Below are 26,638 nucleotides of genomic sequence, written 5' to 3' on the forward strand. Positions count from 1 at the left end.
AGATAGAACCTTCTTAAAAACACAATAAAAGTGATTTACTAAAATAATGAAGCAAAAACAACAAAACAAAAACTCGCCCATCACCACAAATATTTCGAGAAGCTTAGTGGACAGGCTGCAAGATGGCAGGAATGAGGGAGTAGCAATAGCGGGAGATAAAAGCTTCAAGCTAGAAGCTTGCATAGATTGTACTATCAACAATCTCTCTATTAAGTAAATGCAAAAGAGAAAATAAATAGGGTTTGAAAATTACTAGTAGTCTCTAATCTAGAATGGGGAGAGTCTAATTATCTGAATAAAGTGCATAATAAGCTCTACTGTTAGAATCACACCAATTTCAGATGTGCAAACCACAGGCCATGTGGTTGAAGGGCAAATGTACCAAAGAATCAAGGAAAATTATCAGGTTCAACACGGTTAATTTAAGTAAAAAAAGACTACGGTCTGTGTAAGAAGAGAAAGTGAATTGACACTTTAATCAACACATTTTAAAATTATTTTAATTACTTCATTTGAAACCTTTCATGGGAGAGGGAAAAAAACCTTAGTTGACCCAGAGGCTTGGTATAGTGGGAATCTTCCTCCCAGAATAATGTTAGTTATGTCAATTAAGGTATTAAGTAAAAGACTTAGGGAAAATCAATTCTTCAAAGACATCAAATTCAGAAAAATGTTAATTATATGAATGTTTCCCATTGTAATGGTAAATTAGGATTGATTAAAGAAGGTCTGTTATTTTTCTATGGTCATTATGCTACTGGGATCGTTGAATTATTTTGATCAAAGGAGTAACACAGCAAATTGGAGTTTGGGGAAGATCTAGCGCCTGTGAGAGACTGGAGCAAGGACATCAGTATGGAGGCTTAGCAGCATAAGAGCTCCAGATGAGAAAAGAACTCTGAACCAAGATGCTGGTCATGGGAAAGGAAACTAAAGAGTGGGTGGAAGCTATGTCGGAAACTAACGATGCTTCAATTGAGCTGAACACCCAAATTTTCTTGCCCAGGTTGTCCACGAATCCAGGGAAACATCAGTGAGATAGCCAAGTTAGTTTACGGCAATTAACCCCAACCGCAGTGACTCACCCAGATTCTGGATTGATCTTGCTTTCACCAGTACCATGTCCTCATTGAAAACTTTGTATAGAAGTTTAAACACCTTTTTTAAAGTATTATTTCTTAAATTAAAAACCTTACTTTGAGGAGTGTTATATAAAGTTTGGGGAAGACTTTCCATGTTGACAATTAGCCTCACTTCCAACCTGGTAACCCAATCTGTTAGAACTCACCAGCCCACATTTTCATCTCTTCATATAGATACTATATAGGACATAAAAGTTTTAACACTTGAGACATCTGTTGAAACAGTCACCAACAACTTAACTGAACTAGGGAAAATTGTACAAAAAAGCACTCTTCTCAGTGCGAAATCATGAGCTATAACAAAAAAAAACTCCACTTAGAAAATGAGTATATTCAAGTGTTTTAAACTAAACTGATTTATGGTCAATTACCTAATTCTACCCAAGATATTAACTTTTGTATTATCAATATTTATTAAAATTAGCTAATAAACGTTACACACTGAGGTGAACAGAGCACAGAAAGCACATGGAGTCCTCTAAAGTACAATAAAGGGTGATTGTATTTTGTGACTTAGATGGGGTGACTATTTCTTTCAAAAGGGGGAGCTATCAAGTGAGTAAGGGAAATCTTGGTCTAAGATACTAAGAAGCTTTATAAACACTTCATGTTTCATATGGTTTGCAATATTCAATTAATCAAATCCTTTTCCTTTTTTCCTAATCATCCTCTTTGGCCTCTCATTCAGGACATCACTATACCTAAAAATATAACACGACTGGTTTCAAAGTGGAGCTGTATGACAAACAAACTATAGTAAAACCTTATGAAATATATTAGTCCAGAGTCTTCAACTGTACTCTGTCGTATACTAGCTATACGACAGAGTACTGGACTCTGTATCTGAAGGACAGTATCTCTGTCCAAAAGGACTAGATACTCCTTTTGGAGACTGACAGTCCACTGGCTAATGTAAGTTCTAGTGAACAGGTATTATACACTATGATGCAACATCTCCCAAACTTATTTAACCACGGGTTCCTCATTCAAAAGGAAAAGCTGTTTAACAAAACACACTTTCGAAAAAACACACTTAACATATTCACTTTTAAAATCTTGAAATGTTTTAAAATATATGTAAATGATATAGATAATCACTAATAATTCAACTTTAATTGCTTTCAAAGTTGTTCATTGTGTATTCTAAATAATCCATCTTCTATCTGGAAGAAAGATCTAGATTTGATCATTTTTCAAGGACAATTTATTGGCTATGTATATTTACCATCTGGCTATCTACAATTTATTTACCAACTGTTAAAAGTGGTTGGTGCTTACCACAAAACAAGGGTGATGAAAATTAAGAACAACAAACAAGATATAATTATATCTTGCTGGTCACAAGAATATGCATAATTATAATTTTCATTTTAACAGAATTAAAAGTTGACAATTGGGGTTCAATATCAACTATGTTTCAACAAATATAAAAGCAGATTTCAGACTATCAGACATTACCACATAATTATACCTGAATGAAAGAACTTTTAATATTTATAAATAAAAGTTAGGTAGATTTAAAATCTCAATTTAGAGGAAAAAATAATAAGTGATAATGTGAAAAATGACTAGCAACCAATAATTACTAATAGTTTTATAGCATTTTTATTTAATAAGTATAATGTTTTAAAGATTTCCTTGCTGAAATTACAAGAAAGAATAAGCAGAGTAATTAAAATAAGAGAGAAGTAGAATGATTAAAATAAAAACTTCATCACTAGATTTTCTGAACATAATCACAACAGTGAAGGAAAAGGAGTTAGTATTATCACTGTGCCAACCATATTATGCTTACAGGTAGAGGACAATCTGGTTCAAAGTTGCCATCCCCCTTTTGAAACATCAAGGCCCATTAAAACACCATGAATTTAGCATAGTCTATCTGCTATCTCTCTTTCAAACAACTAATTATGAGCACAATAATCAATCACTGTGGCTTTTCCCAGTTTACTTGTAGTTCTTCTGCCCATGCGTGAGCAGCATAAGGTCCAAGAGCTTAAGACATGACCGATTCATTTAGGTTGTAGCTATACCAGAAAACAAGCAAGTTAATCCAAGTAGAATTAGCCACTCACTCATCTCTTTCTGTTGCATTGCCCACCTACTTATGATAATTTAATCAGATTTTTAAATCATTTCTCAGAAATGCTGATACAGTATCATTTGCCCTGTAAGAGGTAACCATTTTATATAATTCAAAAAGTAATCACTGACTTATACTATAATAAGCCCACAATAACCAAATATCCTTCTATTTTTCCTCCAAACAATAATTAACTTTTTTATCTGAAATCAGATTGCTATTTTCGGTTTTCTATTAACTATCCATTTTCCCTTGTTTTTGGTAAAAACAAATTAAGCATCATCAACATAAATGCTATTCTTTCAAACATCTTAATCCCTATCTCCAGAAGTAATCTACACCTGTGAATTCTCAAGAATATTGCTTGTGTTTTTCTCATGGCATTTAACCTCTTTCTGCTGTTTGATTTTATTTACCTATCTATATTTATTCTTTCCCTGTAAGTTCCTTAGCTATGAGAGTGTATCCTATTCACTTAAAAAAACAAACAAACAAAAAACACTGCCTAATGAAGTAATTTGCACAGATAAAGCACAAAATACAAATCTGGTGATTATAAGCTAATTGGTAACTAAGAAAGGACTGTCTGAAATATATTAAAGTCATGATGATTAAGCCTTATGAACTCAGGAAAAATATTCTCACCATCCGTCTCCAAGGATTGAGTCTCTGCTTTCTGAGAAAGGAAACTGAGAAGGCTGTTGAAAAGTAGCTCTGATGCCATTTGGAGTCTTCAGATTCCCCACTCCTCCTTCAATCTAGTGTGTATCTTAAGAAGAGGAAAAAGATAGCTTGGCATCAATTCCAAACCAGATTCTGGAATATCTTTTGTGAAGTTCTGTAAACTTTTCTCAGTATCTTTTCTTGTTCAAGTTCAATACAGAAAGAGTCATTTGACAGAAAAATATGGACTGTTTATGAAATATAAATTGATCACTAAAGGAAAGCAAAAGGTTTTTGGTTTCTAGATAATACATTTACTTGATAAAAGTAGATGCTTCAAGAAAACAAACTGTGAAAAAGGTTTATAGTTGCTAGGATGCACTTATTAACCTTTGTTAATTTCAAATTTCTATCAAACTAATTCAGTTAAGTTACATGTAAAAATTCTAAATCCTCCCAAGGATGTATTTCCAAAATTTTTTTTAAAAGGAAGAAAAAAAATAGCTAGTTTCTTTCATACTAAGCTTTGTCTGTTTCAAAATACTACCTATGTAACCTTCTCAGCACAAAATTCGGTAATAAATATCAAATGTTTTATGTCCATAGAAAGACTTGTACACCAATGTCCAAAGCAGTTTTATTTTTAATAGCCAAAAACTGGAAACAACTCAAATGCCCATCAACAGGTGAATGAATTATGGTATATCCGTACAATGGAATATTTACTATTCAGCAACAAAAAAGGATATATTATTGATATAAACAACAATATGGATGAATTTCAAAACAATTATGCTGAGTGCAAGAACCCAGACAAAAAGGAATACATAGTGTGTGACTCCATTTGCATAAAAATGTAATAAATGCAAATTAATCTACAGGGAGAGTAAACAGATCAGTGGTTGCCTGGGGATAGCAGGGTAGAAAGGTACAAGAAGAAGGGATTACAAAAGAGTATTATCTTAATTGTGGTGCTGATTTCATGGGCATACGTACACACATGTCAAAAGTTATCAAACTGTATGCCTTAAATATATGCAGTTTATTATATGTCAATTACATCTCAATGAAGCAAAAAGAAATCATATTTCTTAAAATGTTGTATACCCCTTGATGTAGCAATTCCAAGTGTAGGATTTATCCTAACTGGAAAAAAAAATAGAGGATATGTACAAATATCTAGCTATAAGCATATCATTATGTACTACATAGCCATTAAAATGTTATATAAGGTAATTAAGTTTCATGGAATAATATACTATATTATATATTAAGTGATAAAAATGGGAAACAACATTATGTTTAGCATAACTGAATTTTTGTTTTAAAATTATACAAAAATAGATATAGTAGTTATTTTTGCAGAACTGATTTTTTCTTTTCCTTTTTCCTGATTTATATTTTCTAGTTTCTTTACAATAAGTGCATATTACTTTTGTAATAAATAAAACAAATTAAAGGATGAAAATAGCAACAGCCTACCACTGTCCACTCCCTAGTATATGTATAAAACAAACACTCCTACGATGTAGTGCACATTACAGATTTCTGGGTTATCATGTCACCCTCACCAGCGACCTAACAAACAATAGCGAGAAAAGGGCAGGTCTGACAGGATGAACTGGAGTCACAATTAGTAAGCTATATGCTTTACCAGTTACAATGCACTTCATGGACAAGACCTCACTGAATCTCCATAACTCAGTGAAACAAGCAGAGAAGGCATTACCCCATTTTATGAAGGAGAAACAAACAGTGTGCAGGGCTGGTTAAGTGTCATGCCCCAAATTATAGATCCTGGACTCAAACTGAACCTTGACTATAAATCCTGATAGGAATTCTGAGAGAGCAGGGAAAAATCACTTCTGATAATCTATAACTACAAGGCAGTACTTTACCCGTGAACTTAAAAATAACCATATTTACAATCAATTTAGTATTTCTATTAGAATGCGCCAGGGGCCTTGGAAATGTCCTAAATTCCCAGTCCCCAATCTCAGAATCTATACCCAAGACAACCCCATCTTGCCCCTTGTCAACATTATAATTGTTCAATTTTTAGTCACATTTCTTTCCTTCTTGAAAAAAACATGTATTACCTTTTGTTTTCAAGCTGGAAAAGAAAGTAACCATAACTATATTTATGGATGATGGGAGGAGTAACCTACAAGTTGATGTCAAAAGGTCTAACTTAATTTACTTTAAAATACCACCTTTTGGGGCTTCCCTGGTGGCGCAGTGGTTGAGAATCTGCCTGCCAATGCAGGGGACACGGGTTCGAGCCATGGTCTGGGAAGATCCCACATGCCGCGGAGCAACTAGGCCTGTGAGCCGCAACTACTGAGCCTGCGCATCTGGAGCCTGTGCTCCGCAACAAGAGAGGCCACGATAGGGAGAGGCCCGCGCACCGCGATGAAGAGTGGCCCCCACTTGCCACAACTAGAGAAATGCCTCGCACAGAAACGAAGACCCAACACAGCCAAATTAATTAATTAATTAAAAAACAAAAAGTTGCAAAATGTAATTTTAAAAAATAAATAAATAATAAAATAAAATACCACCTTTTTGGCTGTATCTTTTTTGGCACATGAGCAGACAAGAAATAGTCTCTAAACAGGCATATTCACCAAAGGAAACGACCAATTCCTGACAAGAGTAAAAGTAAATACCTCCAGAGGAGCTGGTTGGTATCTGCTGACAAAGCCTTGAAGCATAAGGAACCCTTCCTGCTACCACTCTTTACCAGCACTCCCGCAACAGTGAGAAACTTAAACAAAAGGTAATGACAGCTCTCATATACTGGGCAGTTACTATTAACAGACACTGCACTAAACCCTTTATATACAACCCTATGACATGATGATTATAATCCTCATTTTATAGATGAGGAAACTGAGTTTAAGTTACCCCAAATCACAAAACTAGTAAGAACTTAAAGTGGAATTCAAACTCTGGTATATTTTACTTGAAAACAAGACAGGGCCTTGGCAGTTCTCTGGAGCTGACTTTTTTCTAGTACTACTGACTTTTTTCTAGTACTACTGACTTTTTTCTAGTACTACTCACTTACCATAGTCTCAATTTGGGTAGTGCAAAACACCTGGCAATAGTACATAAAGTTCACGAGTCTACATTTTTCCATGTAGAGAGGAAAAAATATTCAGTGCCCACAGTTTATGTCTGATACTTTGCCACATTCTAGAATTGTTTTAATGGTTGGGCTCTATTAAAGCATTATTATAACCCTTTTGAGCTAAACATATGACCACAGGAAGGATAAATTAGAAGAATACTTAAATAAAAATTAGCAAAAGATAATATAAAATAAACCACTATCATAGATTATTAGTAAATGGAAAAATTAGCCTTAAATCCAAATCAATGAAATATGCCAGATGTGTTGTAAATCATGTAGGAAGGAAGCATGTCTATGAATAATAAAACATTCAAATAACTTTCTTATAATTATACTGTGGAATATTATGTAATCATTAAAAGATATGTTTCCAAATAATATTTAATGACATGATACAATGATCAGAATATGACTGCCAAGAAAGCAAGATACTAAACTATGTATTTGATATTAGAACAAATTATAGGGGCAAGGCACTGTGCTAGGTATTGGAATTACAAAGTGAACAGGACAAGTGCAAACCCTAGTGCTGAACTACTTACTCTCCACTTTATTCTCTGTGTGACTTTAAGGCCTCCAGGTTTTTTAGATACCAGTTTTTCCTCATCTCCTCACAGTAGCTTTTCCTCACCATTTTATACAAAGTAGCTGCTTCTTCTCTCTCTCTCTTTTGTTTAAACTCGTTATTTTGTTTTCTGTTTCCTTCCTTTCTTTTTTGTCTGTGTCTATTGAGATAATCATGCAGTTTTGTCCTACATTCTTTTGATAAGGTATATTACATTAGTTGATTGTTTCAAAGTGAAATAATCTTTCCTTTCTGGGACACATGCCTAAAACTGATACCATACTTACTGGTGAAAAAGACTGAATGCTTTCCCCCTCTAACACTGGGAAAAAGGCAAGGATGACCGGCTTTAGCCACTACTATTCAACACTGTACCAGAGATTCTACTCAGTGCAATCAGGCAAGAAACATAAAGACATACAGATTGGAAAAGAAAAAGATAAAAAACTCTTTATTTGCAGGCAACATGATCCTGTACGTAGATTATCCTAAGGAAGCAAATAAAACAAAACAAACAAAAAAGCTATTGAAATTACGTTTTGAAAGATTGTAGAATACAAGATCCATGTATAAAAAGTAATTGCATTTTTATATACTAGCAAAAAACAATCCAAAAATGAAATTTATTTAAAAGTTCCCCTCACTCACAATAGTAGCAAAAAATAAAAGACTTATGAATAAATTTAATTTAAAAATGCAAAAGCCATACACTTAAAATCCAAAACACTGTTAAGAGACATTAAAGGTCTAAATAAACAAAGATCCATTCCACGTTCATGGACTGGAAGACTCAGTATTGTTAAGATGGCAATTCTCCCCAAATTGATCTATCAAAATCCCATCATGCTGTTTTTTGTAGAAATTGATCCTAAAAATATATATGATAGTCTAAAGAACCTAAAATATCCAAACAATATTGAAAAGGCAGATTAAAGTTGCAGGACTTCACCTAATTTCAAAACTTACATAAAGCTCTAATAACCAACACAGTGTGATACTGGCATAGAGATAGACATTTGGATAATGAAACAGAATAGATAGCCCAGAATAAATTCTCACATTCATGGTCATTTGATTTTCAACAAATGTGCTATGGCAATTCAATGGGGAAAAAAGTCTTTTTAATAAATGGTGCAGGAACAGCTGGATATTCACATGCAAAAATAAACTGATAAATAAGTATAAACATTTACCTCACAACATACAAAAACAGTAACCCAAAACAGACCATAGCTCAAACTGTAAGAACTAAAACTACAAAACTTCTAGAAGAAAGCATAAGGGGAAAAAAAAAAAATCTCGTGACCTTAGGTCAGGGAAAGATTTCTTAAATATGACAAGAAAAGCTCAATCAATTATAAAAATGGACTTCATCAAATTCTCTAAAAGACACAATTTAGATAAAAGACAAGTCCCATAATGGGAGAAAATATCTGCAAATATTTTCTCTATATATTCTTTATCATGTATACATGATAAAGAAATGGTATCCAGCATATTAAAAGCCTTAGCCCTCAAGAATAAGATGATAAATCAATTTTAAAAAACAGGCTAAAGATTTGAAGACTCCACCAAAGATACAAGAATGTTTAGTAAATACACAGAAAGATGCTCATCATCATGACCTATCAGAGAAATGCAAATAAACCTACGAGATTTCATTATGCACCCACTAGAATAGATACATATTTTTTTAAAAGACTGAATAATTCAAAGGTTAGGGAGGATAGGGAGAAACTGAAACCTTCACACATTGCTGATAAGACATAAAATAAAATAGCACAGCCTCTTTGGAAAGCAGTTTGGCAGCTCCTTAAAAAGTTAAACATAGAGTTACTATATAACCCAGAATTCTTACTCCTAGGTATAAACAGAAGGGAAAACTTATGTCCACACAAAAACCTATATATGCATGCTTAAACAACATTATTCATAACAGCCAGAAATTAGATGCAACCTATGTGTCTATCAACCAATGAATAACAAAATGGGATAACATTCAATACAACGGAATATTATTCAGCCATAAAAAGGAATGAACTACTGATATATGCTACAATATAGATGAATCTTGCAAATTATTATGCTTAGTGAAAGAAGCCAGTTACAAAAAAACATGCGTTATATGATTCCATCTATGTGAAATGTCCAGAATAGGCGAATTCAGAGACAGGAAGGAGATCAGTAATCACCTAGGGCTGAAGATGGAGGAGGATAGGAGTGACTGCCAATGGGTATGGGGTGCCTTTTAGGTTCATGAAAACGTTCAAAAATTCAATGGTGGTGTTGGCTGCACACCCGTGTGGCTATAAAGAACACTTTAAATGGGTAAATTTTACGGTATGTAAATTATCTCAATAAAGCTGTAAAAAAAACCACGATGATTAGCTAGAAATTATTAAAATATCAAAAGTAATTTCAGAGTAGAAACCTGGACTTCTAATCTGACTTACTTGCTTTTGAGCATGTCTGACATTTCATCTGAACAGGTTTTAGTATTCAATTAATTGTAACTAAATATAAATCACATAAGAAAATCAACTGTGTTTTTACAAACCAGTAACAAACAGAAAATAACATTTAAAAAACATCCAACAAGAAAATGTGTCTAAAGAACAAAAGTAACTTGTAAATATTGCAAATTCTATATGGAGAAAATATTGGAAGACATTATTAAATGCAACCTAAATAAATGGGATGACATACCATGTTCCTGATAGAAAGACTCAATACTATAACGTGGTAATTCTCCTCAAACTGGACCAATACATTGAATGCGATGCCAATCGAAATCCAAAGGTTTTGTAAGATGATTCTAAAGTTTACAACGGGACAGCAAAAGCCCGTAAGAGACAAGCCATCCAACAAGAAAAAGCATACTGTACAGAATGTGCTCTACCTATATGGAGACTTATTTTAAAGCTTTACCCCATTAAGTTAGTGTGCTCCTGGAAAAGAGACAAACTGACCACTGGAGAAGAAACAGACCTTCACACATAAGGAAAATGATATTTAATAAAAGTTGCATTGCAGATCACTGAAGTAAGGAGGAATCATTCAATAGTGGTGAAACAACTGGTTATCCATTCGGGGGGAGAAAAAGAAATTGGATCTCTACTATATACTATATAAAAAATAAATTCCAGAGGAATTCAAGTTTTAAGGAGAGAAATCAAGTCTCTAACATTTTTAAAACAAAATATAAGAGATACCTTTATGAACTCAGAGTAGCAAAGGTTTTCTCAGGACATAGAAAGGGTTAACTATAAATCATATGATTAATAACTTCAACTGCATCATACTTAAAAACTTCCATTCATCAACAAATACAACAAAGAAAAAGATAAACTAAAACACCACAAAGCACGTTGCCAAAAAAGATTTTGGTATCCAGAATGTGTGTGTGTGTGTGTGTGTGTGTGTGTGTGTGTGTGTGTGTGTGTGTGTGTGTGTGTGTGTGTGTGTGTGTGTGTGTGTGTGTGTGTGTGTGTGTGTGTGTGTTATAACATTTTAATTAAAAATGCAAAGGGGCATCCCTAATAAGGGGAGTCAGAGCCCAAGCAGGATGAGGCAAGTGTCCGTGGTGGAGGGAGGGGACAATGTGGCGTGGGAGTCCACACCCAAGCTCTGGAAGGGTGGTTTAGGGTGAGCAGAACCCTGCATAGCAGTGGTCCAATGATGGGTGTCAACGCCTGATCAGGGTGCCCATAAAGAGATTCACGATGCACCGTGCTGTGCAATGTAGGAATCCAAGTGGGGTGAGGAGGGTTTCCACGTAAGTGGCTTTGAAGCTCAAACAGAATTGTGGGGTGGTGGAGGGAGACTGATCAAATAAGTAAGTAAATTTAGAATAACAATAGGCAAGTTTCCCACTGTTAGAGAGGAGGTACAAAAAAGGGAAAAAATGTGGTTTAACTCTATAATATGGGAATGAAATTGGAGGTAGCAGTATGGTCGAGGAATGACATGTCAAAAGGACACAGAAGCCAACTTGAAGGGGATCCCACCGGCTAACTCAGGGTAAGAAGAGCATCAAAATAAATAACAACAGTAATGCATTATAGCTCATTGAATAAAACACAGAATCATGTGCTCACAGTGATACAAATAAATTAATTAATTAAATGAGAGTTTGACCAGGATGGGGATATTTACAGTTCCAAAGCACCTTCACACAAAATAATTACTAATTACAGAGGAAAAATGAGTAATTTCACAGTAGAGAAACCTGGCCAACATCCTCTGAATCAAGTAATCCAAGTGAACTTCAACAGTAATAGGTCAAAATGAAACCAGGTGCCACCTTACAAGATGAGAAGAGAAGACAGTGTAACATCTGTGATATTCCTGCCAAATACTCATAACCTACATCTACTCATAAGGTAACAGCAGACAAACCTAAAGGAAGAGACATTCTATGAAATAACTGGCCTACATAGTCTTCAAAAGTGCCAAGGTCTTGAAAGTCAAACAAAGGCTTAAGAAGGGTTTCAGATTGGAAAAAAAGACTAAAGAGATGTGACAAGTAAAATGCAAGGCGTGATTCTAAATTGGAACCTTTTACTATAAAGGACATTATTGGGACGACTTTTGAAAAGTGAATGAGACCTGAGGATTAGATGGTAGCAATGCGTCAGTGTTAATTTCTTGATTTTAATGGTTTTTATTGTGGTTTTTAGGATAATGTTCTTGTTTGTAGGAAATATACACTCATTTATTTAGGGGCGATGGAGCATCAAATCAAATCTTCAGGGGAAAAAAACGTATCTTTACTGTACTTGCAACTTCTCTGTAAGTGTGTTATTTTAAAATTTTAAATTTAAAAAAATAACTGCATTTAATGTACGATCTTAAGTACATAATGGACAAAAGACATGAACAGCATTTTGTGTAAGAAAAATACCAATGTTGAGTATCACATGAAAAGATGTTCAACCTCATCAGCAATCACAGAAAAACAAATTAAGACCATAATAAGATGCTATTTTGCAGCCTCTAAATAAGCAGAAGTTAAGAAGCCTGACAAGGCTTCTGAGTTTTGGCAATGATCTGGCTCAACAGGGGGTTCTGATACATTGCTATTGGAAGGTAAAATGGTCCAAAGACTTCAGAAAACAATTTGGCATTATTTCATACAGTTGAACATCCTCTATGCTTCTACTCTTAGGTATTTCTCCTCAAGTCTTGCACATGTACACCAGTACACATACAAATGATTGCTGATACACAGACACATCTGTATCAATGTATAGATACAGCAAAATAGATATATCAAAAATGAATAAAACGAGCAAACAAAAACCCAACAATAACCCAGATGTCCACCAATAGGACAGAAAATAAATTCATACAATGGAATATTACTCAGCAGTGAAATAAATGAACTACAATTACATTCAACAATATAAATAAATGTCCAAGAAACACAATGAATGGGAAAAAAAAGTCTCAGAAGACTACACACAGTATGCTACCAATTTTACAAAACTTAAAAAAAAGTAAAATTAAACAGCATATTATTTAAGAAACCATGTGATAATAAAAAGAAAGTAAATGATTAACACAAAACTGAAGAGTAGCTGGGGGTCAGGGAGGGCAGTAAGGGTAAAGGTATAGGCAAGGAGAGGCACAATGCTGACAGATGCAACTGTTATTAGTATAAGTCCTGATCCCATGCTGGTTGGTGGGTTCTCGGGAGATCACTTTGATATTGTGCTTCATAATTTAAATATATTCCTTGTTTATATCATTCATGTTTACATAATAAAAAAGTAAGCTGCTATAAGAGTTTTACTTCGACAAGAATCTTGTTTAGGTAAGCATCTTAATCATTTGCACACATGAACAAATGCTAACTGCTAGGCAATAGATTTTGCAAACTCTCCTTTTTTTAAAAAACAAAAGCAAAGGAGAATATAAAGAAATACACTCTAAAGAACTTGAAAGCAAATTTGTAGATTAAAAACTTATAGCTTGGTCGATCAAAGAATGAGTCTAATTCATATCTACCATCAATTTGGTCGCAAATGAAACTAACATAAGTGCTTGCTTCATTACTGTAAATTTGCAGAACTCTCTCATGAGAGATGGTCATTTTGCAAAAATTACTTAACATGAGAAATAGGTAAACTGAAGTAATTCAGTACACTTCATGTTCTGAACAAACAGATTTCCCCTCTAAATATACACATTTCCCCTCACGGGTCATATAGGCCAAAGGTCATATATTCAGCATGATTGGCCAAAAGTGTGATGAGAAAAGGCTAATCCATTTTAAAGAGCGGTATTTCTTTGCTCAATAAATAATTTCGTGTATTTATTACACAGTACTTTTATCTGACAAAACAATTATAATTTGTTTCCTCAACAACCTCACATTATGGATAGGGCACATTTGATCAAGCGATGCCTACTACTTCATGTCCCGTAATTTTTTTTAAGTTTTTAAATAAATTAGAAATGATAATGTTCTAAATCAAACTTTCTACCTAAATATTTCTTGAGCACCTATAACATGAAAGGTACTTTACAAGGTGCTTCTCAGCATTTTATGTGATGCACGCAGATTGAAAACTGTAGCTAGGTGCGGCATCCTTATTAAATGTAAATAAGTGCAATAATCTGGTTAAAAGACATCTTGGACTAATTCCACTTCAAAAGAAAAGCCATTCTTATGGATAAACTCGCCTAAGGTATACTGTACTGATCTTTCTCCTGACTTGGATCACTACTGAATAATATGCCTGTGCATTAGCTATAGGCTGCACAATACTGAGGAAGTTGGGGTGTGGGAGGATAATCTGGACAGTTAACAGCAGAACGTCTTTAGAAGGATCACTTATTGCATCATGTTCAGAGTAAACAGACATACTCTAAATCCGTATCATTGGTCCTTGTGGTGTATTTCTTTTTTTAATGTGTATTTTTAACATGATTTGGGGCTTCAAAACTGAGGTACTGACTCAAGGAATAAATATATTTAATAGGCAATTTTTGAAACTAAAATATAGTAGGCACTAAATAAATGCTCAGTGTATAGATGTTTCTTTGAATACTCTATTTTAAAATTAGTTCCAGTGTTTCCCTGTATTTGTTCAATGGAACGTAAAATAGTCCTGCCCCCGCATAACACTTTTATTTCCCCCTTTTGTATTCTCTCCTTATTGCTGTTGTTTGAATATATATACATTTTTGAAGCCTTTTCCTGTTATTAATGGCCAAAGTCATCCTTTTAAAAAATATATATTGATCTGTCTTCAAGAAATATATATATAAGTAATTGTTTATTGGACATCTCAAATTTAATATGTCAATAACTGAGTTCTTGTTCTTCCTAATCTCAGATAATATCAACTCCATTCTTCTAACTGTTCAGGCCTCAAACCCTGGCTGCCATCCTAGAGGCCTCTCCTCTTCTCACACCTCACATCCAATTCCTCAGCACATTCTGTGGGCTTTCCATTAGAAATATTCAGAATCCAACTATTTCTTACTGCTCCCATCCTAGTCACCACCATTTCTCCTCGATTATTACAAAAGCTTCCTAGCTGGTTTCCTTGCTTCTGTTTTTAACGCCCCTTTGGTCCATTTAACACAACGGCCAAAGTGATTATGTAAGAATGTTACACTGGATCACTCCTCTGCTCAAAACTGTCTAGTGGCTTCCCCCTCTGACCTCACTTCCTGTGATCCTTCCTTATTCACCCCACTCCAGCCACAGGGCGTTTAACTAGAACACTCTTCTCCCCAGAGAGCTGCATCATCAGCTCCCACGCCAACTCAACCTTTACTCAAGGCATCTTCTGGGTGAGACTTCCCTGGACATAATCTGAAATTGCACGCACACCCCACCCCAGACCTTCCATGTTCCCTTCTCTAATTTTAAGTTAGCACTTGTTAATAAGAGGTCATGAAATTGAATTGCTTTATATTTTTGTCTATCTCACCAATAAAATGTAAGTTCCAAGGGGGCAGCAGTTTTTTCCCCTTCTGTTCACTGCTCTATCCTCAGAGCCTCCCCCTTTCTTACTGGCTGGCAGAACACCTTAGAAGGTGAATATTGATTAGGTCAAGCTGCTTAAGGCAAGTAATGTTTACTCTGCCAAAAAGGCGTTTAGGCACAGGCCTATGATACAATTATGGCCAATGAAGTTTACTAGAAAATGTTTCTCCCCACTTTAAAAAAAAAGTGGCATGGAAAAATAGCTATCTTGCAACCATGAAGAGTGACATTGTCAAAACACTCAAGATGGCAGAGAAGAAATATGGAAAATACCTCGTGGGTCCTTGATAACGTTATTATGACAATTAATTAACGACCAGTAATCTAAACTTCCTGTTGAGTGAGACATAATATACTCCTTGCTGTTTAAGCTATTTTAGTAAGGTCTTCTATTACTTATATCTTAATCAACACAGAAACATTTTTCAAATATTCAGTTTCCCGAAATGTGTTAGGTCGAGCTACAGTGAAGATGGATGTGGGATGTTTTCTCCCTTTTCTATGCTGCATGCCTAGAGAACATGTCATATGACAATAAACAAGATCTCTCAATGTGAATCATATTTCCTCATAGGAATGACTGTATAAACAGTGCGTTTGTTCTTAACTAAGAATTGAAAGTAAACATATAACCAAAGCAAAGGCATTCCGAATACAGAGCTTTAAAATACTTCAAATAATAAAATTATATTCTAAACCACTATATGCCTAGCCAGATTCTGCAAAACTATTAGTGCTCACCCAAAGAAAGGAAGAAACGGAAGGAGAGAGAGAAAATTAGGTGGTAAGAAGGAGGTGAGGAGTTCCCAAGGCCAAATAAAATCAGATGATGAATTAAATAAAATAATTATGCTTCCTTTGTGTGTGAACACACACTGGAAGGCAGCTATGGGACACCTTCATTCATTTGAGATGCACCCCTTCATCCCTGATTGGAAAAGAAGGTGGGTTGACAGTCAGTTACAGTTTGAGTCAAAGGGCTTAGAGTCATCAGGTTTTGCTTTTTAACTCAAAGCCAACCCATCAGTCGTTAACAAAGCCCAAACTACAGCTATTCAAAACTAATAACTCTTCATGTTCTCAGTATAACAACCTACCAAACCTTTTATGCCTCCTCATAAAAGTCTTATCAACTGAAAATTCCTATAAGGTAAAATCCCTATACCATTGAATAACTTACTCTAGACATACTGGGCCCAAAATAGAGGATATAAAAAATTAACTTTATATAGAATACACTTAACTCTATCCTAAATATTATACCTATAATATATGGTAATTATATAATTAGCAATCTTTTATTAGCTGTCATTTTGAAAAATTATTGGATGAATTACAGCTCTAAATAAAATTATTGAAAGCTGTTGAGAAAAGCAGAGATTTCCTTTAAAATCTTCTCACCACATTTTACAACAGTAAACAAAAGCAATACAAATTATTGTGTTGGTGAAACTTCAAAAAGTAGTCATGAATCAACTTAACTGAGGGCTTTAATGCAGAAAGTACATCTGATCATCCTAGGGTTGACTATTACTGACCTCTGGTACAATCTTTGCCTCTTCCTGCTCTACCTCGTTTTTTCTTTGGGTCACTCCACATACAAGAAATGAAACAGGAAGGAAAGCAGATGCACGAATAAAGACTAGATTAAAAGCACAAAGCCATGGAGTGACCACAAAAATGGATGCCGTCGTAGGCCATTCAGGGTGCTATAATAGAATACCATAGGCTGGTATTCTATTATAAAACAACAGAAATTTATTACAGTTTTGGAGGCTGGGAAGTCCAAGAGCAAGGTGAGGGCGGATTGCCTGGGGAGAGCCTGTTTCCTGGTTCACAGACAGCCATCTTCTCACTATACCTCACACGGTAGAAGGGGAAAGGGATTTCTCTTGAGCCTTTTTATAAGCATTAATCCCGTTCATGAGGCCTCTTCCTTCATGACCTAATCACCTCCCAAAGGCCCCACCTCCTAAAACCATCACCTTGGGTGAGTGGGTGGGAGCGCTGTTAGTATTCCAACATATGAATTTTGTGGGAGACACACATTCAGACCGTAGCAGATGCAGTGTAAACATCTATTTTTACAAAACATAAACTAGGTGCCATTTTTACTACAAGAGATTCAGAGCATTGTAGTATTTTATTTTAATGTAAGTCAGCTAAACGTTATACAAATAAAAAAGCATTTACTCCCAAAATTCCAACATTAACCATTCAATCAAAAAGATTAGGAACTATATTTCCCACAAGTACTCAAGGCCGTGTCCAAAAGTTATCTATCTGTGGACTAAAAAGAACAACTAAAAATTACTACAGACCATGTGCCAGGAACTACATTGTGCTTTCTACGGTTTAATTCCTTTAATTTTCAGAACAACCCTATAAAATTATCCCCATTTTACAGATGGGAATGCTGAGCCTTAGGAGGCAAGATTACTAGCCCAAAGCCAACAGTCGCTAAGTACGTGGCAGAGGTAGGATTCACACTTGTTCAAAACCATCACACCCCACAGTGTCTCAATCCTTGTCAAATTCAATCCACTTACCTGTAAATACTGCTTTGACTTGAATATGGTTTTCTGAAGACTTTTTAAAAGCCACAAATATATTTCTATATTTTAATGACTCTCAACATGGAATGCAAGTTTTTAAAACAACTATTTGGAGGGTTAATTCCCAGCTATTATGATGAACTTTTATTAACTAGATGGCAAATAATACCAGTTATTGACAACAGTGTTAAGTCATGTATTATCTCCTTTAATTGTTACCTATAAAATAGATATTATGTAACTTTACAGATGAAGAAACTAAGGCTCAGAACAGTGGAGTGGGTTGCCCAAAGTCATACAGCAGGTGAGGAGTACACCATGATTCCGATTCAGGTCAGTGTGCCTCTACAATGCATTCCACAGACCACTGCCCAATAAAGGCTCCACCATGGCAAACCAGTTGCCTTGGTCAACTTGTCTCCTGATCATTTCACGAAAAACTAATAGTCTATTTTTAGATCACAGTCAAATTTTCTGCACCTAGAGCTATGCTGAAGACACAAATATATATACTAGCCCTTACTGCCCCCACTAGCCTCTTTAAATAAAAATACATTTCTAGGGTAGACTAGTTTCTGGCAATTTCTATTAACAAATTCACCAAAAACCGTTGACCCTTGTTTGGAACTACATGGGTCCACTTACATGTGGATTTTTTCCAATAAATATATTGGACATTTTTTTGAGATTTGTGACAATTTGAAACAGTTTCAGACAAACCACCTAGACTAGAAATATCAAAAACTTAAGAAAAAGGTATGTCATGAATGTATAAAATGTATGTAGATACTAGTCTATCCTTACAGAGGCATAAGGTGAGTGATATTTAACATAAAATTAATAATGTGTTAATTTTCTGTTTTATAACTTTGCCTTCAAAGATTTACATTACTGTACAGCATGCTCCCCGAACATGGTAATACGGTATGCCATAAAAATTTTATAAGGATTCATTCATTAGTGTATAGGCTGGGCTGCCGTGAAACAACTGTATTGATTACACTAGGCTACCATAAAGTGACCACACTGTTCTTCTTCTTTATCAACGTATGAATTGTTATGTCTGCAAATAAGTATGAAATTTTCACATGATCTTTTCATGTTTGATGTCTAACGTTAATAAAGCATACAACATCTACAACGTTTTACATCATATAAGACAATATTGACGTAGGTACTGACAGACAATTCATCTTAACAGATGATGTAAACTTAGCATATGGATGAATACAGCACAGTACTATGCATTTTCTCTTCCTTATGTTAATAACATTTTCTTTTCCCTAGCTTACTTTATTGTAAGAGTACAGTACATAATGCATTTAACTACAAAATACGTGTTAACGGACTATTTTATCGGTAAGGCTTATGGTCAACTGTAGGCCATTAGTAGTTAAGTTTGGGGGGAGTCAAAAGTAATATGCAGATTTTCAAATACACAGGTTGGGGGGCTGGTGACCCAACTCCTGTCTTGTTCAAGGGTCAACTGTACACTGTTTTTGTTACTACCACAGCATAAGCATCCTGAATGTTCCTTCCTGGAATAAAGCCTGTTAAACCTCTTTGCAGGAAAATCTGTATGACTTTTTAAGTAACAAAAAGCTGAGGAAATGTTGATACTTTAAAATAAATCTTGACCCAGTAAGAACTGGCGCTAGGTCTTTTATCTTCTTGCAGTCAGCAAAAGTACAAATCTATAAAAATTCAAATAGTAGTTAAGGGCATGCATTTTGAAGTACTTACACGTGGGGTGAGTTATTTCACAAACTCATACGTACTGAAAAAATGTTTTTAATCTGGATATGTGAGCAGAAATCACTTTTAAAACCTATAAATGCTATACAATGAAAGAAAAAGCAAGTCCATGTGGGGTTTTACCAACTGTTCTTTGGGGGGGAAGTTATTACTGGCTGTTACGCACCTTGCTAAAAATATCGTTCAGATGCATTCAGAAGCTGCTGTTTCTAACCCTGTATTAATCTAGATCTTTGAAAATCAAATGATGGCCAGTTTAATCACCCAGCAAAAACAAGCAACTGTGTATGTGGAGGGCAGGATTAGAGGAAGTGGAGAGAACTGGGTCAGTAGGTGGCAGATGTTAACTGGTTCAAATTTGAAAGGCGTTCAAAAGTATAGACCAGAGTTTGTGAAAACCCTTAAAGTGGAGGAGAAACAAAGAAAGAAAAATGCAAAATGTGTGTAAGAAAAGATCCTAATTTAGAAGGGTGTGCTATTGAGTAAACAGTGGTCATCCAAAAACTTACTTCTTTTGAAAAATATAGAATTAACAACATTGTCAATAACATGTTATCTTTCTAGAACGTTACATTGGTGACAACGAACTTTATTTCCTCATTTACTTTGTGGACTATTCCTGTGATGTAGGTTGTATCCTCCTTTTTCAGATCAGGAAACTGAGGCTCAGGTTAAGCAATTTGCAAGCAGTCCCCATGGAGAGCTACGGCTCAAATATAAATCTTACGATTCTAAGACCAGCATTTTCCTCATCACGTATTGAACTGTGGCCATGATGGTGGCAACTCTTTAAGTGTCTGCGTAAGAGGTAAAAGAGAAATATATCCCTTGGGTTAATTATTGTTTTCAATAAAACAAAGGAAGAAAAGAACTACTTCTGCCTTCTCCCAGGAGAAAATGGGAATCCTATCCCTAATAAATGTTTTCTTTTAAAATACAAGCTTATAAGCTAGTGACTAGTGATCATGTGATAAGCCTATCAGAATAAAAATCTAAATGCCGAAACTTGAATGTCTTAAATAGTTCACATAGATTTATTTCAGACAATTCTGGTGGGAAAAAAAAAAAAGCATGATAATCTTCATTTTACATTAAAGTAACCAGGAGGAAAAGACGTTACATTATTTTGTAGAAGACTTAAGCTAAAATAATAGTATTCTGTGGTCACCAGACTAGGTTTAAATTGGATGTGACTTTGTAACAAATACTGTCATGACGTTTTCACCCTTAATAGAAACTCATGGGAGTACTTAAATAAAATGAAAATGTTATCCATTTCTTATTTCCTGAAATTACCGTGAAAATGGCAGCTTAGCATGAACTCAGTATTAATACAAAACCTCCATGCACATATTTTTAATACACTCGTCAGTGTAACTTTAATAATTTTCACTGTCAGGTTATATCTATTTCTATTAGAATAAACACAGACTTTCTTTCAGAATTTTTGTCTGTAATATAAAGTAAAAGCAAGCCTTAAAACAAAAAACAAAAAAGGCTTAATATTTTCTAAACTTTATACCCTAGGTAATAAAGTAACGGTTCTCTATACTGACTGCCTAAAAGCATCCGGGCGGCCTATAAGGTTAACTTCCCAAGCCTCTTTAGTGGTCCAAAGAATGTTATCCAAACTGCACATCATATTTTCTTACGAGTAAGGAAGACTCAGAAGCCACAATCATTGCCTCCTCCTCCTTACAAACTCAGTTTCTGTTACCACTCTGTGTCACCAATAACATACAGAGAACCATAACAGGCCCACATTTTCAGGGCCTATTTTATGTGTGATGACAGCATTCGTGGTTTAAGATGCTGGTCTTATGAAACTCATCTCCCCCTGAACCTCAACCTACCTCTTCCTTTAAGCTAATTTACAGCTATCATCCAGGTATGCAGGACATTCAGATTTTGTTTTTGAGGGGGAAAAAAATCTCTGAAAGACAGAAACTTCTTCTATTCCAAAATACTGTTCTTAGCACCAGAACTTATCCCCAATCAAATAAAAAGCTTTTCACAAATTCAGTCCTGTTTAAAACCTGCACTAGCCAGGTAAGCTATTTAGTTTTAAATACTCCTAGGAAATAGAACTGACAGGGATGGGGTCACCTTTAAGAAATTTATGGAAATCTGTGAAAAGATGCCCTTCAAAAAATGTATTTAACCCCAATGTAATTCAGTATGAGGAATGAAGGATCAATTTTGGAAAGTTAACAAAACTTTTAAATTCATTCATCTTTGAAACTGTTGCAGTCCAAAAAGGTAACTCATTACTTTCACCAAAGGCATCTGGATTTTTGTTCTTGTTTCAGATGAACAGTAAAGAGATTTATTAGAATATACAGTCAGCTAACATTAAATCAATCTTGCCATCATTCAGGTAAGGAACATTAAAACAACATTTTTTCAACAACAATATTTCACATTAAGTTAAGCCAAAGAAATTTATATACACAACAAAATACAGTTTGGGTATTATCATGAACACTTGTATCAAACTCTGGAACCTACAAATTTCTGACATACACGCTATCATTTCATCTTCACGCAAACCCCATGCAAAAACTACTGCACAATAAGTTTAAATAACTTGCATAATATACAATGAATACAGGATGAATTTTTAAATCCTTTGTTTGTCTCTAAAGCTCCAGGGTATACCCTGGAGTTGTTTTTTTCATCAACACTTCAATTTATCACCCTGTATATGGGAGGCATCAAGCTGTGCTTTGTAAATCACAATTTTATAAAAGATGTGGTCCCTTCCCTTCAGAAGTTTACAATCTTGTTGAAAAGACCAATAAAATAATGTCATGTGAATGGTACTCATCAACTACTGAGAGAGTGCAAGAGGGTATGTGTTCCTTTCTTTAGGGTGATCATACAAATCACAGGATGGGTAGTGTTTTGGTAAAAGAGAACTAGAGACAGAAGAAGATCACAACACATCTGAGATGAAGATGGCAAAAACTGTGGCAGTTTAAGAAGTGTGCAATTAACATGCTCAAGGATTAGGCAAATGGAATATGATGCAGGAGCTGGGTAGAAACAGGACTTGGCCTTTATCTTGTGGGCAAAGGTCTTTGTGTTCAGGGTAATGATTATTTCTTCAGAAAGTTTTATTGTGCTGTAGTGTGTAGAACATATTGGATAATAAAAACTAAAAGGTAAAAGACCAGTTAGAAAGCTACTACAGTAACTGTCTAACAAGTATGAAGTACTAAAGCTTGAATTTAGAAGATGGAAGTGGAAAAAGAAAGAAATCAATCTCATAATTCTTCCTGTTCTAATAAAAATGATTATAGAAATAGTCATATACATGGTCGCCTGCTATCATGTGCTGAATATATAAAGGCATAATATAAAACCAAAACCTTGCAAACAGACTTGCAGGAAAGACTTTACGTAAGTCATCTCATAAAGTTACCTATCCTATAATGGAATAAACATTTATAACATCTGCTTTGAGTGTATTCTAGAGTAGCAAATACCACTTCTTAATACTGCAAGTCTTTGATTACATTTTTATGCTATTTTAAAAACATTTATTGTAGATGACCCCAAACTGAAATTTTCAAAAACTACAATTAGAAAATATCTGTATAAAACGGAACGATAACCTATACTTTACTATATAGAAACCACTTCTTAAAAACCACAAGGTCTGCCTGATTCATACTAATTTTAAGATACCAAAATACAATGAATGTCTCTATATTTTACAGAAACACAGGATATCTCTTATAAACATATTTCTCAAACTGATTACCAATATTTTATGACGAAACGGAAAAATGCACGTATGTATACTCCAAAGATAAATTACCTGACCATAATATTACACTCTATTTGTGGAAAACCTCATGTTTACATATTACTTTTAATAGGGATATACATATCAGTTTGACAAATAAACTACTTTCAACTAATTCAAATTATCAAAATGTATTATTACAAATATAACTGAAGATTTTTGTTTTCTCTTCCTTTAAATATTCCCTGCCCCAGAAAGTCCATAAAGGCAAATTTTCAGGAGTGAAAAATAGTGTATCTTCTTCATATATTCAATAAATATTTAGTCAATAAATACTTATGAGCTACTTCTAGATGTCCAGTGTTCTCTTAAACCACTTTATTGAGGTATGACGTAGATACAAAAAGCTGTACATATTTAAGGTATACAACTGATGGGTTTAGAGTTAAGTATACATTTGTGAAACCATCACCATTATCAATACCATAAACACATACATCACCTTCAAAAGTTTCCTCCCACCCTCTTTTTGTGTGATAGGAACACTTAACATTACTCTTAGCAAATTTTTAAGTATAAAATACACTATTGCTAACTATAGGTAATATGCTGTACAGTAGATCTCTAGGACTTGAGTAATTGGAAGTTTGTACCTTTCGACCAACAGCTCTCTGTTTCCCCCTCCCACACTTCCTGGTAACCACCATTCTACTCTCTACTTCTATGAGTCTGATTCTTTTAGATTCTTCATATAAGTGGGGTCATTGTAGTATTTATTCTTTTGTATCTGGCTTTTTTCTCTTAGGATAATGTCCTCTACGTTCACCCATGTTGTCACAAATGACAGATTTTCTTTTTTTTTTAAGGTTGACTAATATTCCACTTTATGTAGATACATTTTCTTTACCCACTTATATGTGAATGGACATGTGGGCTGCTTCCATGTCTTGGCTATTGTAAATAATGCTGCAAAGAAATAAGAATGCAAATATCTCTTCAAGATCCTGATTTCACTTTCTCTGGATATATACCTAGAAGTAGGATTTCTGGATCATATAGTAGTTTTATTTTTAAATTTCTGAGGAACCTTTATACTGTTTTCCATAGTGGCCATACCAATTGATGCCCAGAATTATTCTAGGTTCTCTCAGATATATCAGTGACAAACACAACAGAAAAAGATTCCTGCTCTCAGAGCACTTTCGTTCTAGAAGGGGAAAACAATCAATAAACAATTAATTTAAAATAGTCATAGTATTTTAAAGGTGACAAGTGCTGTGGAAAATGAAAAGAGAGTGGAGATGCAGCTCCCACTTTGACTGGAGTGGTCACCAGCACTGGCCTCATCAAGAAGATGCCGCGGCCTTATCAGCTAATGCAAGAACTTTAGTTTTACTATAACTGAGGTGAAGGGCTTTTATAAGCAGAGGATTGATTTTCTTTTTTTAAAAAATACCATGTACTATTATAACTGGGTGTCAAAAAGTATAGTTGACTTCATTTAAAAGGGAGGAGGGAGTGCTATTAAAAAACGTGTTGGTGGGAATGGCTATAAAAAAACTACCTTATATCAGGAACCCAAAATAACCACTAACACATGTGATTATGGCCAGTATTGCTTACTGGGCTTTACCGCTTATGACAGCCCGCCACACATGACCATTTTCACAGACTAGTAGTTCCTTATTCACATTCCAAATTCTGAACACTAAAAAGTTTAAAGCAAACCAATCTGGTAGCAAAATCTGACCCAAGTTCACGTGAGACAACTGACAGCTCTTGCTACATCTCACTTGGCAAATATATACATGAAGAAACATTAACTCTCAAAATCTAGGTAAACTTTAAATATCCTCATTGATGAAAAGTCATAGGTACATCTATATGTATACATACAACCTTTCTTTAGCTGCCCTATTTTACTCAGAAGATAGTGGGGTTACATCATATGTCAATTTATCATATTAAAAGTAAACCAGCCATGCTCAAAAAAAAAAAAAAAAAAAAAAAACGAAAAAACAAACTAAAATTCTATCTAGCATATAACCTCGAGGAAGATGGACGATGTTGATCTGTTGTTACAGATTGTGATTTTACAGTTTAAAGATATGTATTTTTCATACAAATGTCCTGTAAACACTGGCTAACTGCTGTATCTCATGTTCAACCAAAACCAAAACAAAAAAAACAATGTTATTTATTCCAACACTGAAGGAAACAGGCTGTTTGAGACCTACTGAAACATACTATATAAGAATCTGCATGGCATCTTTCTATTGAATTTTTTAGGATAATTTTAACTAGATATGAATTAGACTAAAGCACTATCTTTAAAAAAATCCGAGATGTAACTTTATAACCATGCTGTCTGCAAGACACAGGTGGCTACTGAGTACTTTAAAACTGACTAGTCTGAACTGCGATGGGCTGTAAAGTAAAAATACACCCTGAATTTCAAAAACTTAGTATGAAAAAAAAAGAATGTAAAATATCTCATAATTTTATACTAATTAAGCAATGGAATAATAGTTTTCAGATGTTGGGATAAATAAAATATTGTACTAACTTCACTAGTTTCTTTTTCCTTTTTTTCAACATTCCTACTAGAAAACTAAAAATCTGAGCTCACATTATATTTCTATTGAACAGCTCTTCTCTATAATAAAGACTGAGAAAAAGATTAATACAAAATTTCTCAAGTACTTACATTCTAGAATGAATAATTTCACTTTAGATCACCAAACAGAGTAATACAAACACGGATAAAGGTAGCAAGAAACATTCATCAGAAACTCAAATGCATCTACGGTTTTAGATATTCAAAGAGGTATCCAAAAAATTCAACAATAAAGTAAAAGTCTTCATTATATGATATGTCTAATTTGTTTCAAAATCCATTTTCAGTATTTCCTTAGTCATAAGTATGTATAGGAGGGTTCTATGTCCTATTTCCCTTCACTAGAGTTAGGGTAGATCTAAGTTTCAT

General features: G+C 34.5%; 1 long non-coding RNA gene across 3 annotated transcripts in view; it reads right to left on the bottom strand.

The window, feature by feature from the left end:
- The window catches only part of LOC132521272 (uncharacterized), a 96,907-nt gene that overhangs the window by 50,033 nt on the left and 20,236 nt on the right, over positions 1–26,638 (bottom strand). For 2 of the 3 annotated variants that reach the window (XR_009540788.1, XR_009540789.1), the window contains exon 3: positions 3,871–3,994. The exons of the other annotated variant lie outside the window; for it this stretch is intronic. This is a non-coding gene — a long non-coding RNA (uncharacterized LOC132521272). The remainder of the gene's footprint in view (positions 1–3,870; positions 3,995–26,638) is intronic. 3 annotated transcript variants of the gene reach the window in all.

This window comes from Lagenorhynchus albirostris, chromosome 5 (assembly GCF_949774975.1).
Source record: "Lagenorhynchus albirostris chromosome 5, mLagAlb1.1, whole genome shotgun sequence".
NCBI lineage: Eukaryota > Metazoa > Chordata > Mammalia > Artiodactyla > Delphinidae > Lagenorhynchus > Lagenorhynchus albirostris.